At 37.2% G+C, this 15,453-nt stretch overlaps 1 protein-coding gene across 3 annotated transcripts in view; it reads right to left on the minus strand.

Moving 5' to 3' along the window:
• Positions 1 to 11,853, minus strand: part of Sytbeta (Synaptotagmin beta) — a 123,414-nt gene extending 111,561 nt beyond the window's left edge. The window contains exons 1-2 of one of the 3 annotated variants that reach the window (XM_017899219.1): positions 11,803 to 11,853; positions 7,804 to 7,929 (exon numbers count right to left, since the gene is read on the minus strand). The gene's annotated coding sequence lies outside the window, so the exon portion shown is untranslated. Of the gene's footprint in view, positions 1 to 7,803; positions 7,930 to 11,655; positions 11,715 to 11,802 lie in introns of those variants that run through there. The other 2 variants (XM_017899221.1, XM_017899220.1) reach the window with 2 other exon arrangements.
• Positions 11,854 to 15,453: the final 3,600 nt, after the last annotated feature.

Here is a 15,453-nt window from a genome sequence, read left to right on the forward strand (position 1 = left end):
CGCTCTTTTCAGATTCTTCCCCCGAGGTCTTTGTCGCGGTTTAATTGGAAAGTTAACTGGTTATTTCACCAAATTTATTATTACCGGATAATCGGTTATTGGTACTCGATAACCGATTAATTACTTTTTAATAAGTTAGAGAAGAAGACATTTTCCAAGTTTCTATTGCCTGTTTTAAACGTGACAATTACTTGGAAGCAAATAAACGTATATGCAATTATTCATTTTTATTATTTATGTTGTAATTAATCGATGCTTCGAAAAAGCAATTATACCAAATTTAATTATTCTACCTAACCCTTAGTCGCGAAGAAATGAAAATTGTACATTTACGAGCAATTTATCTGATCGATTATTATCTCTATTATTTACTGTTTACTATCTCGTTCAATCCAAAACCAAATTTTGAAGAATTTCCTCTGAAAATCAACGTAAGAAGGATTATTCTTCCAACCATGACGATCTCTACACAATCTTTAAAATTTTTATGCAAATTTATTTATTACTTCATGATTGTCGTAAAAAGAATTCTGCTTGGAATATAGGCGAAATGATAAATGGGAGATTTCAAGGCTCACGATATAGATGACATCTTGCGAGTTACGCAACTCGACTCTCACTCGTGTAATTCCTAAACGGTTGTAACAGAAATCTTAATCTTCCTGTTTATACGCGTCCAAAATACACGACTAGAATCTCAGTGAAATTTCAAGAAAATTCACAAACTCCTGCATATTCATCGCACGTTGTATCTGCTTCATCGTGCCACGTGTTAAACAGCAAATATCACGAACGCGCAATTACGAACTACTTGAAATATTGTACTTAGAGGCTGGCTTATACCTATTTACTTCGTATATAAATAAAATTTAGAACAATATTAGGTTACTGCGTGATTACGTTAAGTGATTACGCAGAAAGTAACTCGAATACAATTTTCTTATGCTTGCCCAGAGATAAAAATACTACACGTGAAAATACATAATGAACTTCAAATTTGAAACAAAGTAACTATAAATACATTTCTTTGCACAAAAAGATTATTTTTAAAAAATTACATTTCCATGAAATAATTTTCTTTTGAAAGGGCAATAATTTTCAATATTCATAAAATATAAATGTATTCTAAAAGATATTGGGATTAAAGAATTACTAGGCAGAAATAACCTTTTAATACGAAATGAGAAATATAATAGATTGAAACATCAAGTATTTAACGGATCGTAAGTTTTAGTGTTACATATATATTATAATAATAAATATGGAAATATAGCCTGTAAGGAAACTAGACGTAGACATAAAATTCATATTTGCAATGAAGAATATTAGTTTACCATAAAAACATTAGAGATGCACGGAAACGTAAACTGATACGAGGATGATTTTATACGTGCATACACGGTGCAATTTGTAATTTGCAACTCTTTATTTTAAAATTGCTGCAACTCGTCCATCCAGTTGGACCATGTGCATACACATTCAAAGAATAACACTCGTAATTACATTCTTACGTAATATAATTATTCGTCTAATAAGCTGCTAAAAAAGAACTGAAAAATATTCGAAATACGAGTATCGACGAAAATTTTGATTTTGAAAAACATTCGACGGATCGGAGAATTTGATTCGTCCTTTCAATTAGTTCCATCAGTCCTTCGACTCTATTCCGTGTTTCCTATCGGATCAAATCTATACCAAATTTTTCCATGTCGAATGGCCTGAAGCGATTCTTATTAAACCCGATCGGAATCGTTCTGCTTTCCGATGAAACATCGAAACTTCGCTGGAGAAAATGAAAAGTAAAAAAAATCGAAAATACTCTCGCATTACTCGTGTATAAATGACCATTTCGTTCCGACCGTGATTGACGGGGAGGAAAAAAGTCTGAAGAACAGTCTGAAGCATAGAACGTTTTAACGTGATCGACGTGACTAGTAAGTAATTACGGGGTTGGATTACAGTGAAAGAATCCTTTGCACAGGGTAGAATTACCGAAACGTAAGGGGTTGCAAATAATTGAGGAGCCATCTTTCAAGAAAATGGCAACTATCGAGGCAGAAGGTCATACGCGTTAAATCTATCTCTTTTATCGTCATTCTCTTTCTTATTTCTCTACCGAATTACCCAAATAAAGAAAATTAAAAATATAAAGATTCGAACCCTGCCAAAATTATCTTGTTACAAATTATACAAGACACGCGTATGCGAAATCGATCGAGTTCAAAAAACAGAGAATAGAAATTTGTCTCAAATATGAAAATCTATCTATTTTCATATTTTGACGCGGAAAATTTTGAAAAATTTAGGAAGACTAATTTAGAAATTAATTAAAAAATTTCGAAACTGGAGTCAATCACCTGGACTTGTCTATGGGTTATATTCTTTAAGTTCGGAAGCTTAAACAGACACCGGGAAAAGTATCGCTGTTGTGGATTCAGGTGACAACGGGATCGTTACAAATAATTAGGTGACGAGAAATCGATAGAAACAAGTGGACTGTAGAAAACGAATAACCGGGGGAAAAAACAAATATCGCTTTTCCATCAGTCGCCGCGTTTAATTAAATCATTTCCCGCATTCGGGTTAATGAATTGAGCAAATCAGTTTTTACTGTTGCTCCGTGATGGTCTATCATTTTCACCGGTTCAGAATGCAGAATGTGGCGTAATTGCGCATCGATTTTTTCCACGCACAATTACGCGGGAAGATGAAAACAAGGGTTAACTCGCGCGTCGGCAAAGAAGAGAGAAAAAACAATGTTTCCCCTATCCCTTTTTTTCATTATTTTTTATTTCTACTCTTATTTTTTTTTCTTTTTTTTCCTGTTTCACGTCACCTGTGTACAAGCGTTCGTTTTTCTCCTATGTCAATTGCGAATCGCGCTGCACGTGACGCGCGTCAATTAAACGGATCATTGCTCGTCCATGGATGACGAAAAAACTTAGGAACACTGTTAGGGTTGTCGTAAAAGGTGATTACGTAACGAAGTTAAACTCCAACATTTCTGCGGGAAAAATGTTCCGTAAACTTTCCGTTTTAACAATGGCAATTAGGAAAATGTTTGAATGGAATCACGCCAACGTGTAATTTTTGTAAATTAAGCCGGGGAAACGAGAGGGTAGAACCACTGGTTGTTAACAGCAGGGATGATCGTTAAAATAATTCGTAATGAGACGATTACTCGACGTTCGCTTTTTAACGAGGTTTATTCGAATTTATAATCGAGAATTGCACGCAGAGTGCTATAAAAATCGAACTGAAAAATTCCAGTGTAAATTCGCTGATGATTCGCTCTCGCGAAGATCGACACTCGTTAACGCCTAACTTTCGTCCCACTCGTCGAAAATTTCATAAATTATGTAAATTACCGAAAATTAGCCGAATTCTGATAATACGCGAAATTTTTTCCTCTTTCACACGTTTATTCGTAGTGGAAAATTGCTGTTTTATTTTTCACGAAGCTGCCCCAGGCAGACATAATGAAAACGATATCAAATTCGAGGATACGCGGCCTCTTCAACGAAAATGCCATATTTCTAGGAAAATTAGGCCAATCGTTTATTCGGCAATATATGAAACACCTTCTTTGTTATTTACAGCGCAATAAAAAGCTCGAATAGGTTTTATATCGAGAACGCAGGAATTTATCGAGCAATCAATCGACTGCTCCATAAAGCAAGCTTTCATTTTATGAAACAGGAAGACATAATTTTGAGGAATCTCCTTTGCTCAAGGTGCATACCTCGTCTCAATAAGAACAGCCTTTCATACCATCTTGAGGGACCATTTCTTTCATGGTAGAAGCAAAGACGAAACGCGATCGATGATAAATATATTTTCGAATTTTATCTTCTCTCGCGTTTTATTTTATGTACGATTCAATTTCGCATACCTTTCTACTTTCTCGAAATAATATCACGCGACTTAATACAATTTGATACACCGTAAAAGCGAGTGCTATTTAATTTAGCCTGACGTAGATCTGACCGAACCTGAAACATTAATTTCGCGTTTATATCGAATCGACTATCGTAACGAATGATCGCAATTCTTGAAAAATCTACATAGCAACAAGGACAGTTTATGACTCGCGCTATGAAAGATCACAATTTCGTCGCTTCGTTCGAAAAAAAAAATATTTTTCGCGAAGAATTTGCAATTTTTAATCCCCCGACACGTGACACGTGTTTAGAACTTCTGTAATTACAAATTGCGAGCATAGAACGGGAAAAATAAGAATTCCGAGAACGAGATCGAATTATAAATTTTCCGAATAATCATTTCTTTGGTGAACGTGACGGTTTGTTAATGAAAGTCAACGTGAAAGAACCGCGTCAAAGATTTTACAAGAGAAATTACTTCGCTTATTGAATTCCTAAGTGTTTATAAATATGTTTATAAATTTACGAAGTCCTGGAACACCATTAATGGTAATGAGTTTCAAGAAACGTGAAGTACATCCGTTTATTTCTAGGACCAAAGTTATATGACTATTTTGATTCGCGAAATAATCGTAATGAGATGGAAATAAGAGTAAATGGTATCGCGTTTGGATTTGTTTTCTTTGTGTTTCGTTGAAAGTAATACCTGGCTTTAAGTCGATTTTATGTTAATAATAACGTTGCAGAACAACGTGAAGAGTGCTTCGACTTTAATATTCTGATGATGTTAAGTATCGAGACGTAACGGACTGGCATGGAAATATTCTCTAAATTAATGGGATTAAACATTCAAGCGTTCAACGAGATTAAGGAAAGTACACAAAGGAACACAACGCGAATATTTATCTCAAAAGGATAAAAATCTGTGAGAAGACCCCAAAGTCAAACGATAATTCAAATCTCCAAATTCATCTAAAATGCGCTTCCATTTGCTATCATTTTTCCGAATTAGCGTTGATTATCCAAATTATTTCGGCGAAATAATTCAGGTCGTGCCGTCTATTAAGGAATGATTCGATATTCAGAGCAATTATTTGTACGAAATTTAATAACGATTCTCGATATCCAATAACGTCCTAAAAAAATGATTCCATTTGTCTCACGTTGTCGCAATGGAGCACGAAAACCTCGAGAAATTTCATAAAAAGTCACGACATTGAAATCGTATTTTATTACCTCAGTTGTGTTCCCGTTCCGAAATATTCGCCTCTATGACGAGTATACAGGCGCCACTAAATCGTAAACAGCTGAAAACGAATTTGGACGACGCGACAGCCATGATTCCCTAAATGGATGGCAGAAGTCGAAGTTGGGAAGGTCACAGGGACTCGAGAAACGCGAACACTTCCATAAATGTGGACAAAAGCCTGGAAATTCGAAAATTGCAAATATTACGATAAATTTAGATGAAAACCGGGAAATTCGAAAAACGCGAACGTTTCGACGAATCTGGACGAAATCCGGGAAATTTAATAAACGTGAACGTTTCGATAAATCTGGACCAAAGCCGGGAAATTCAATAAACGTGAACGTTTCGACGAATTTGAACAAAAATTTGGAAAATTCAATAAACGTTTCAGCGAATTTAGATAAAGGCCGGGAAATTCAAAAAACATGAACATTTCGACAAATTTAGATGACTGTCACAAAACTCAAAAATCGCGAACGTTTCGTCGAATTTAGATGAATTCGAGGAAATTCAAAAGACGCGAACGTTCCGTCGAATTTAGATCAATTCGTGGAAATTCAAAAAACGCGAACATTTGGACAAATTGGGACGAAAGCCGGGAAATTCGAAAAGCGCGAATGTTTAGACGATTAAACCTATACGCCTGAGTTCACCCTTCGCAGAGCCGTGGCTAGCGATTAGGATCGTTTACACAGCGAGTTCGATAAGCAGTATTGATTCGCGTGAAAATTTTCCTCAAACCACGGTTTGTTATCTGAACCCCGTCCGATTTAGGTTGCCAAGCTTTCGTGCCATCGACATCGGTTCCCGTATTTACTATAACGCGTTGTCATTTCCGTGACAAGCGGATGATCGAGCGAAGCGACCAACTACCGTCGCGAATTTTCAAACAATCTCAAATAGAAAACGGACGACACTTGCAGACATAATCATCCACGCCGTTTCGTCTGGGATTACGTGAAAGACGAATAGTACCTTGGACGAAGGATGTTCTTGGGCGTGTTCGAGTTTCAAAGACTTTCGAAGAAGCTGGTCCTTGGAAAAGAAACGAACTTTGTAACTCCCTGCACGGGATCGTAGAAACGATGGTATAATTGAATTTCATGCGCGCTGACGGAGCGAATTATAATACTATTGTAACCAACGTAATTTCGGAACGCTGAGTACCTTTTATCTTGGTATTAATTCGCATATATTAAAACTAACTTACGAACAATTTAAACACTTTGTATAACGAAAAAGAGACGAAATAACAAATAGAAATATAAGAAGGTACTCACAGCTGTGATCCAGTGGTCGATCAAAGCCCGGTCGTCCGGTTGGCTTACTTAAAATCGAGTTTAAGTAAGCATCAGGGTTGAATCCGTTCGTCAAAGTGCTCGACGACTTACTCCTATCGAAAACGTTTCACGAAAATGAAATCTCCGAGCGTCTTTCCTCGGTAAAATGTAAACCTTCGACACTCTGTCCTGTGATCGTCACAATTGGATCCTAATCGCGCGATTATCCGCGACGGAGAAAAAGAAACGAGAAAAGGAACAATGAGAGGAAAACGAAGAGAAAAACGAAGAAAAAAGCGAAAAAGAAAGCGGAGAAAGTGTAAAGAAGCACCGGAACAGTAGCCACGTCTGTTGGTGTACGATCGATCAACCCTTCGCGAGCGATTAGTCGATAAAAATCTTCCTTCGAGTCCGGGATAAATCCGCGAGGAAATTATCCCTCGGTCGATCCGAATCGAGGGATGTACGAGAGAACAATCGAACGATATCGAACGGTAAAGAGGAATATCAAACAACGAGCTGACGGGATGCTCGAAAGTGGAAACGGTGGTGGTTGCTCGCGTCGCGGCGCGCTGAGAACTGAACACCTTTCGACGCTGCTGGCCCGCGATGGGTCGGTGGAAGGAAAGCGAGTGGGGTTGCGTACGGAAAAACATGAAGAAGCAAGGGCGGAGAGGAAAAGGGTAGGCAGGAAGTTCCTCTATTTTTCAGGTGGAAAAGAAAGGACACGGATCGAACATAGGATCACGATCGGCATTAGCTAGCCCCGATGTCGGCTTAACATTTAACCTTTATCAACGACAGCTTATCGGTTGCTTCTTATCGCTGTGGGTCAATCAACGTGGGACAAGCGATCCCCCGGGCGTGGCGATAATTCTAGACACGGCGAAATTTCGGCATAAATTACGAGTGTTTGAGATAATTGGAATAATTGCTTCACAACGCGTTCTTAGAAACGAGTGGATATTCATCCGTACGTTTCATGGTAGCGAAATGTATGCGTTTTTTATCCCTTTTTCGGGGGATTTAAAATCTACTAATTTATATTTTAATATTCTTCGTACCGAGCTTATTTAATTAAATTAGAAGATCGATTGGTTTAATAGACAGAGATAAACGATCGAAGTTCGTAATCTAAGAGGTAAGCTGTAATAATTGGTTTAGAATTTTCAATATCTGATTTAAAATTAATAAACAGTTTCTTCGATGATTTGTTATGAAGAAAACAGGGAAAAAAGATAAGAAATATGTCAAGAATAATGGAGATGATAAGGAAGTGCTCCTCGATTTTAGGAATAGAAGTTAAGGAGACGTTTGTTTTGGGGATAAAGTGTAAATCCGATGAATGAAACGTAAAGAACTTTCAAAATTATATTTTACTTTTGCCACTCACCATCATCTTATTGCCGAGTCGCAGAGAGACCGTAAGCTGGTTTCATCTTCCCCAAGGAGAATTTCATTTTTTCCTTCGTTTCTTCTCTTGCAGGTCGCACATTCCATCATTCCGGAGATTACTTGGCTGAAAGCAGAATAAAACATTTAGGTTTATTCCCCGTGGACGAAAGGATCGAAAGCGCTACTTTCGTGGAAGGGAGGGACGGTGAAATAATTTTGTCAATGGAAAAATGAGGTTTGCGGTATATGAAATTTATCGGACCTCGAAATTATCGGGTAGACTACGTGAAAATGATGATAAAACGTAATTTCAAAGCTCTTCGAGTAACCTTAACGAATGAATCTTGATTACGGTAATTCCGTAAGTGATAGATAAATAATATAAATTAAACGAAGGGCGGGAAAAACAAAATCCACAGAAGATAGATATCTGCTATTGATAGCTTTATACCTTGTACGAAACCCGGTTACTGGCAGTCTAACAAAATACCAATGTCACCATCTGTTTCAGACACAGATGTTAGGATTTTATTAAAATCAGCTCAACCTTGAAGGGGTAGTGTAAAGACGCTAAATATAACGTAAAATGAAAACGTGATAACGTTATATGAAAGGATAAGATCCTTTGTAAAATTTTAACGAAGAACAGGTACGGTATAATAATTCACAAGTTGCTGCATCAAGAACCAGTCCCATTAACGAGATATCTACGTTAAATATGAAATATCAAATGTCAAATATAAAATATAAAGAATCATATTTGGAATACAATAAAGAACATCGACCTTCGATTCGGTTAGTAATATAATTACGAAAAAATAAGATTTATTTTGAAATAGTGTATTTTGAATCATCTCGGAAATATTAAAGGACTATAAACATGGAACTATATCTAGGATTACGAAATCGAAGTATCTATAGGTAACGAATTAATATTGCGCAACGGAAATTCAAAGATTAAATAAAATGAGTAACGAATAATCATTCTATTATTATCTCGACCTGAAACTCCGAAAATTCGCGTGCTCTAATCAACAAACGAAATTTCCAAAATATAGTCGAAAAGAGTCAATTGCGCAGCACGAACTGCCCACTTCCACTTCCGTCGCTGACTTTCGACGTTGAACAGACGAAATAAAAAAAAAAAAACAAGTGAAATAATTACAGAAAAATCTATTCTACCAACATAAATCGAAAAATGTTAATCCACAATCGAAATTTCAGAAATCTAAGCGAAAAAAATCAACTCAGCTGCACAACCTGTCACACAATTACACTTCCGTCTCTACATTTCGACACTACACAGAAAAAATACGAAAAAAATCATAAAACTCGATAGAGAACAATTCACTCTATGGGGATAGATGGAAAAAATCCGGTCACGAAGCGAAATTCCGAAGATCGAAATCAAAAAATCCTATTACGCAGTACGACCTGTCATACCCCGCACATTCGGCTCTATCTTACGGCACTGAGCTCCCGAAATCACAAAAAAATCATCAAAATGGACAGAGAACAGCTCACTCTACAGGAATAGATGGAAAAAATCTGGTCCTGCCCCGAAATTCCGAAGATCGAAATCAAAAAAGGGTATTACGCAGTACAACCTGTCACCCGCCCGCACATTCGGCTCTATCTTACGGCACTGAGCACTCGAAATCACAAAAAAATTATTAAAATGGAAAGAGAACAGTTCACTCTACAGGGATAGATGGAAAAAATCCGGTCCTGCCCCGAAATTCCGAAGATCGAATACAAAAAAGTCTATTACGCAGTACGACCTGTCCCCCTCCCGCACATTCGGCTCTATCTTACGGCACTGAGCACTCGAAATCACAAAAAAATCATCAAAATGGACAGAGAACAGCTCACTCTACAGGAATATATGGAAAAAATCCGGTCCTGCCCCGAAATTCCGAAGATCGAAATCAAAAAAGCCTATTACGCAGTACGACCTGTCACCCGCCCGCACATTCGGCTCTATCTTACGGCACTGAGCACTCGAAATCACAAAAAAATTATTAAAATGGAAAGAGAACAGTTCACTCTACCGGGATAGATGGAAAAAATCAGGTCCTGCCCCGAAATTCCGAAGATTGAAATCAAAAAAGTCTATTACGCAGTACAACCTGTCACCCGCCCGCACATTCGGCTCTATCTTACGGCACTGAGCACTCGAAATCACAAAAAAATTATTAAAATGGACAGAGAACAGCTCACTCTACAGGGATAGATGGAAAAAATCCGATCCTGCCCCGAAATTCCGAAGATCGAAATCAAAAAAGCCTATTACGCAGTACGACCTGTCACACGCCCGCACATTCGGCTCTATCTTACGTCACTGAGCACTCGAAATCACAAAAAAATTATTAAAATGGAAAGAGAACAGTTCACTCTACCGGGATAGATGGAAAAAATCAGGTCCTGCCCCGAAATTCCGAAGATCGAAATCAAAAAAGTCTATTACGCAGTACGACCTGTCACCCGCCCGCACATTCGGCTCTATCTTACGGCACTGAGCACTCGAAATCACAAAAAAATCATCAAAATGGAAAGAGAACAGTTCACTCTACAGGGATAGATGGAAAAAATCCGGTCCTGCCCCGAAATTCCGAAGATCGAAATCAAAAAAGTCTATTACGCAGTACGATCTGTCACCCGCCCCCACATTGGGCTCTATCTCACGGCACTGAGCACTCGAAATCACAAAAAAATCATCAAAATGGAAAGAGAACAGTTCACTCTACAGGGATAGATGGAAAAAATCCGGTCCTGCCCCGAAATTCCGAAGATCGAAATCAAAAAAGTCTATTACGCAGTACGACCTGTCACCCGCCCGCACATTCGGCTCTATCTCACGGCACTGAGCACTCGAAATCACAAAAAAATCATCAAAATGGACAGAGAACAGCTCACTCTACAGGAATAGATGGAAAAAATCCGGTCCTGCCCCGAAATTCCGAAGATCGAAATCAAAAAAGCCTATTACGCAGTACAACCTGTCACCCGCCCGCACATTCGGCTCTATCTTACGGCACTGAGCACTCGAAATCACAAAAAAATTATTAAAATGGAAAGAGAACAGTTCACTCTACCGGGATAGATGGAAAAAATCAGGTCCTGCCCCGAAATTCCGAAGATTGAAATCAAAAAAGTCTATTACGCAGTACGACCTGTCACCCGCCCGCACATTCGGCTCTATCTTACGGCACTGAGCACTCGAAATCACAAAAAAATTATTAAAATGGGAAGAGAACAGCTCACTCTATAGGGATAGATGGAAGAAATCCAGCCCTGCCCCGAAATTCCGAAGATCGAAATCAAGAAAGTCTATTACGCAGTACGACCTGTCACACCCCCGCACATTCGGCTATATCTTACGGCACTGAGCACTGGAAATGCGAAAAAAATCTTCAAACTCGTTAAAGAATAATTCACTGTCCGCGGATAAGTGAAAATATTCCGGTCGCGACGCGAAATTTCGAACATATATGCGATAACATGAAGCTATGCAAAACGTTTGACAATCGCTTGTAATTCCATCGCTTTATCTCGCAATTGAGCCGTTCAAATAGAATAAGTATTGTACAGAAGAATTAGGAAACTGCCCTTACCGACCTATGTCAACCAGAGGTAATGGATAATAGAAGTCTGGAATTATACATTTATACATACAAACGTAACACATTTATACCGTTTGCAATCCCGCTTCGTTATTAAGAAACTGCCTATTCAGAGCAATGTTGATTAAATATTTCATTGGACAATCGAAATCTGCAATCTACGGTTTATGATATGTAACTATGCTATTGTATTATACGAGCTGCACCCCTGCTACTTTATGTCGCACATTTTGTATATGCATTATATAGCCTCACTTCGCATACTGCCACATTATTCATCTTGAATATATATTTCCTGGGTTGCAACAATTAAAATATCTATTACTGTTAACACTTCTTCGTGAAACATCTTGCGAAGACATTAAAACTTTTACTTTAGTACGCGAAGATATTCCGCCACGTGTTACCGGTATGTTCGACTGACGTTGACTGCGATCGGTGGTGAAGCTGGGCCTCTTGGCGGGAAGATGTTTGATGCTTGGAATAGCCATGTGCTAATGTATCTGTGTATACTACCAAACGATACCTCTCATATTTATTAGAACAATAAAGCAAATAGAAATATGTATCTGTTACGAATATAACGAAAACGGTTTAATCTTCACGAGAAAAATGTTATAAATGAATAAAGTTAGTTATAAAATTAGTAATAAAAATATATATTATATATTATATAAGGTCTTGACACGTTTCGTGCCCCGCCGACTCCTTTCGTGACGTCATTATCGGTAGACAGTTCGCTGATTGGACGAGAAGCAGCTTGCCCTTCCGTTTCCTATACGCGGCAGACCGAGAAATTTTGAAATTGTTCGAGCAAAGGCAAGCAAGGAAACACGCTGGTTAGTTTCAAAGCCATAACAAATTCTCAGTGTTTTGATTTCGTCTCTTACTCCTACTCGAACCGCTGACTTCTTTGAAAGTCAATTGTTCTAACAAATGTTTTGGAATGTAACATGGTATTTAACGAAGTGATGTCTCTGCCTACTATATTCAGCAAATTTAACGGTCCGTCGCTCATTAGATGTAGAAGGCGGGTGGGGGGTGCCTCTTGACGAATCAGCGAGCTGTTTAGAGGACATTACGTCTTGACGGGATTAGTCCAGTACGAAAACTTGTGGCGTTCGGACGTGTGATGTACAGAGGGAACCAAGCGCGGCTTATCTGCTGCACAGTACGTTCATTTCTTTTCTTTTATCATTCGTACTCTACTGTTGACTTTCTTTGATTAACACATGCTTGTTTATCAATTTGTTGAACATTATTATAGTAAATCTATCTCGTCCTTTACGCCTTTTCTGGTTTTATAATTTTGTATTAGTTGTTGAAGTTATCAGTTGTTTAAATTTAAATATGGTTGTTTAATTTTATCATAATTAGTTACATTTTCGTATATTTGTCTCAAATTTTATATTTTCTTCTGTGCAGATCATTAATGGATTGCAAAAATCACGTAAGACGCATTAGACGCCTACGTGCGAAATTGCAAACCAAATATGGCCGCCAACGAATATATTTGAGAAGCAAACATGGCCACCAACGAACTTTCTGGAGAACGGAGTATGGACGCCATGATGGTTAGTCTTCAAATCTGCTAATTTTTCGTGAAGATTGGTAATATTGAACTTTTTATAACGAAATCGAGGCAAAATGGGTTTATAAGTATTAGAAACATCGGTAATTTGATGTGTTGTATTATAATACATAATTAATATTCGATTCTTGAATTGAAAATAAATTTATTAGACGTGTTATATTTCAAGAAGAAATTGAAATAACTCACATTTTAATTCGACCGCGAGCATTTTATAACGTCATAATAATTTACTCTTAAATAATAATTTTTATTATTTCTACAAAAGAGTCGTAATTACAGACGCGATTTATTTCCGACGCGAACAATTTCCGACGGAAGCCTAAAATCGGTTAGTGCGCAGTATGATTGCGCAGACATATTTTAATATGTCTACTAATGAATAGTCTCATATAATTTCTTCCAGTTTTATTACGGTACGATACTTCTAATATTTTCCATTTATTCGACAACACGGGGGTCGATCAGGCAGGAATTTATAAATACAGCAGTAGTTTTTCTTAACAAACGTTCGACAGGGAGACGAACTCTCCACACCATTCCCCTCTCCCCGCTAATTTTTTTCTTTCAGGAATCTTGGTGGTCGCGCGCAATGCGGCCGGTAGAGTCCAGTGTTTGCGTTTCAAGTGTCATGTTTCCTTCTCCGAGCCCAGTAGCTCTTACAAAATATATACGCGAAGATAGAGTCAGTGTTTGTTCGCCGATTAGAATTTAAGCGGTCGCGTTAATAATCTTTTATTTTTCTTTTTTTTTTTTTTTCATACCTTTTTTCCTAAATATTCGTTACCGGTATTAAAGTCAGTTCTTGCCTGGAGAGGATCCAACGCGGTGCTCTAGAAGCCAAGAATGTAAGTATATTTGTACGTTGTAAATTAATTATTTTTAGTCTTTTTAATTTGTTTTAATAGTTATTAATTATGAGACAAAAGAAATAAAAATGTAGAGTTTGATAGAATTCAAACTGTTATATTAATGTTTCAATTTTTCACTATTTAAAATTTTTTAAATTAAATTTTGTCTGTAGGAACGGACTATAATATTCGATTCTCTGTTACAGATTTTTGCAGCCACTTTTCCATGCAACCAGTGAGTCTACCTTCATGACAACCTTCACAATGATGATCTTCACGACGTCGGTTTTCTTCACGACTTCTTGCCAGCAATTGCAGCCATGTTCTCCGCATCATTGGTGAGTCGCATGCTTTTTGGTTCCTCTGGTCACTCAGTCATGTCGTAGGATGAAAGATCCAAATCGACACGAGTGATTGGTTGTATTACGTAGAGTTTTTGATGAGCATAGTGACCAGGGGTATTTATTCTACCCGTGAGTAGTTACAAAATGTCTTCTGTGTTTTATTTATTAATTTAGGATAGGTTTTCTTGCACATCGCGTTTCCGAATAATGATAATAAAAATATGGATAGTTGGCTCATAGTATATTGAAATAAATAATACAGTATTGTTAATTAGTTTACTATAGAATAAATATTGAAATAAATATTTGAATACCGATATGTTGGAATATTTTGTAGTGCAGAAGTCGAATGCCCTTCGACTTCGTTACTATGAAAATTATAATTATGACACAGCAACAATGATTATATATCTTATCATTGTTGTTTTAATAAATAAATGCCAATTCCATTTTTTGCTTTTTGCTAATGTTGAATAATTTAATAATTTAATTAATTTTCTTTCGTTCAAAAAAGTATTGGATATTACGTGCAAGAAAACATTTCGCGAAAGATAGATTTTGGAATCAAAGCAATAAACATGAACTCTATTTTTGTTTTCGAAAATGTGCTTTGATGAAGAAATCATCTGAGATTATTTTTATTGCTTTTCAAATTAGAGTCAATTATTTCATTACGTCGAGTCTTTGTGTTTGCTTTCACGAATAAATTCCTTGTTCATTATCAATATTTTTTTTCAATATTCAAATTTCAATAATTCTTTAATTTTATAAAGTAGAGTCATTGCAGATAAATTACAAAAATACAAGATGAAAGAACGTTAGTCCGTTAAATAAACGCTGTATGCACTGATCATGCTTTTAGTTCAGGATTTTCAGGTTTAACCCTTTCCGTGTTCATTGCCAGGAACCCACTCACGTGCCCAGGTGTTACTTGGCTGGGTGAAAGGCAATGGGCATGATGACCATAGTTCATAAGATTATAATGTTTTTTAGCGGCTGACGATGAGTTAGGGTATTGTGCACGACGTATTTTCCACATTGTGTGTGTGGTTAGGTTGTGGAATTACGTCGTTCGTACAATTGCTTCCCTCGTTTTTCCGAATATTTATGAATTTTGAGAATTCGTGAATATTAATCGCAATAGTAGAACATAATCCGCTATTAAGTACAACGGATTACAGATAGTATAAACGCGGTAATGTTACCAATTTTCGTACTTCCGCGATTATGAATTTTTTT

This window comes from Eufriesea mexicana, unplaced genomic scaffold (assembly GCF_001483705.2).
Source record: "Eufriesea mexicana isolate 0111107269 unplaced genomic scaffold, ASM148370v2 scaffold798, whole genome shotgun sequence".
In the NCBI taxonomy this organism is placed as follows: domain Eukaryota; kingdom Metazoa; phylum Arthropoda; class Insecta; order Hymenoptera; family Apidae; genus Eufriesea; species Eufriesea mexicana.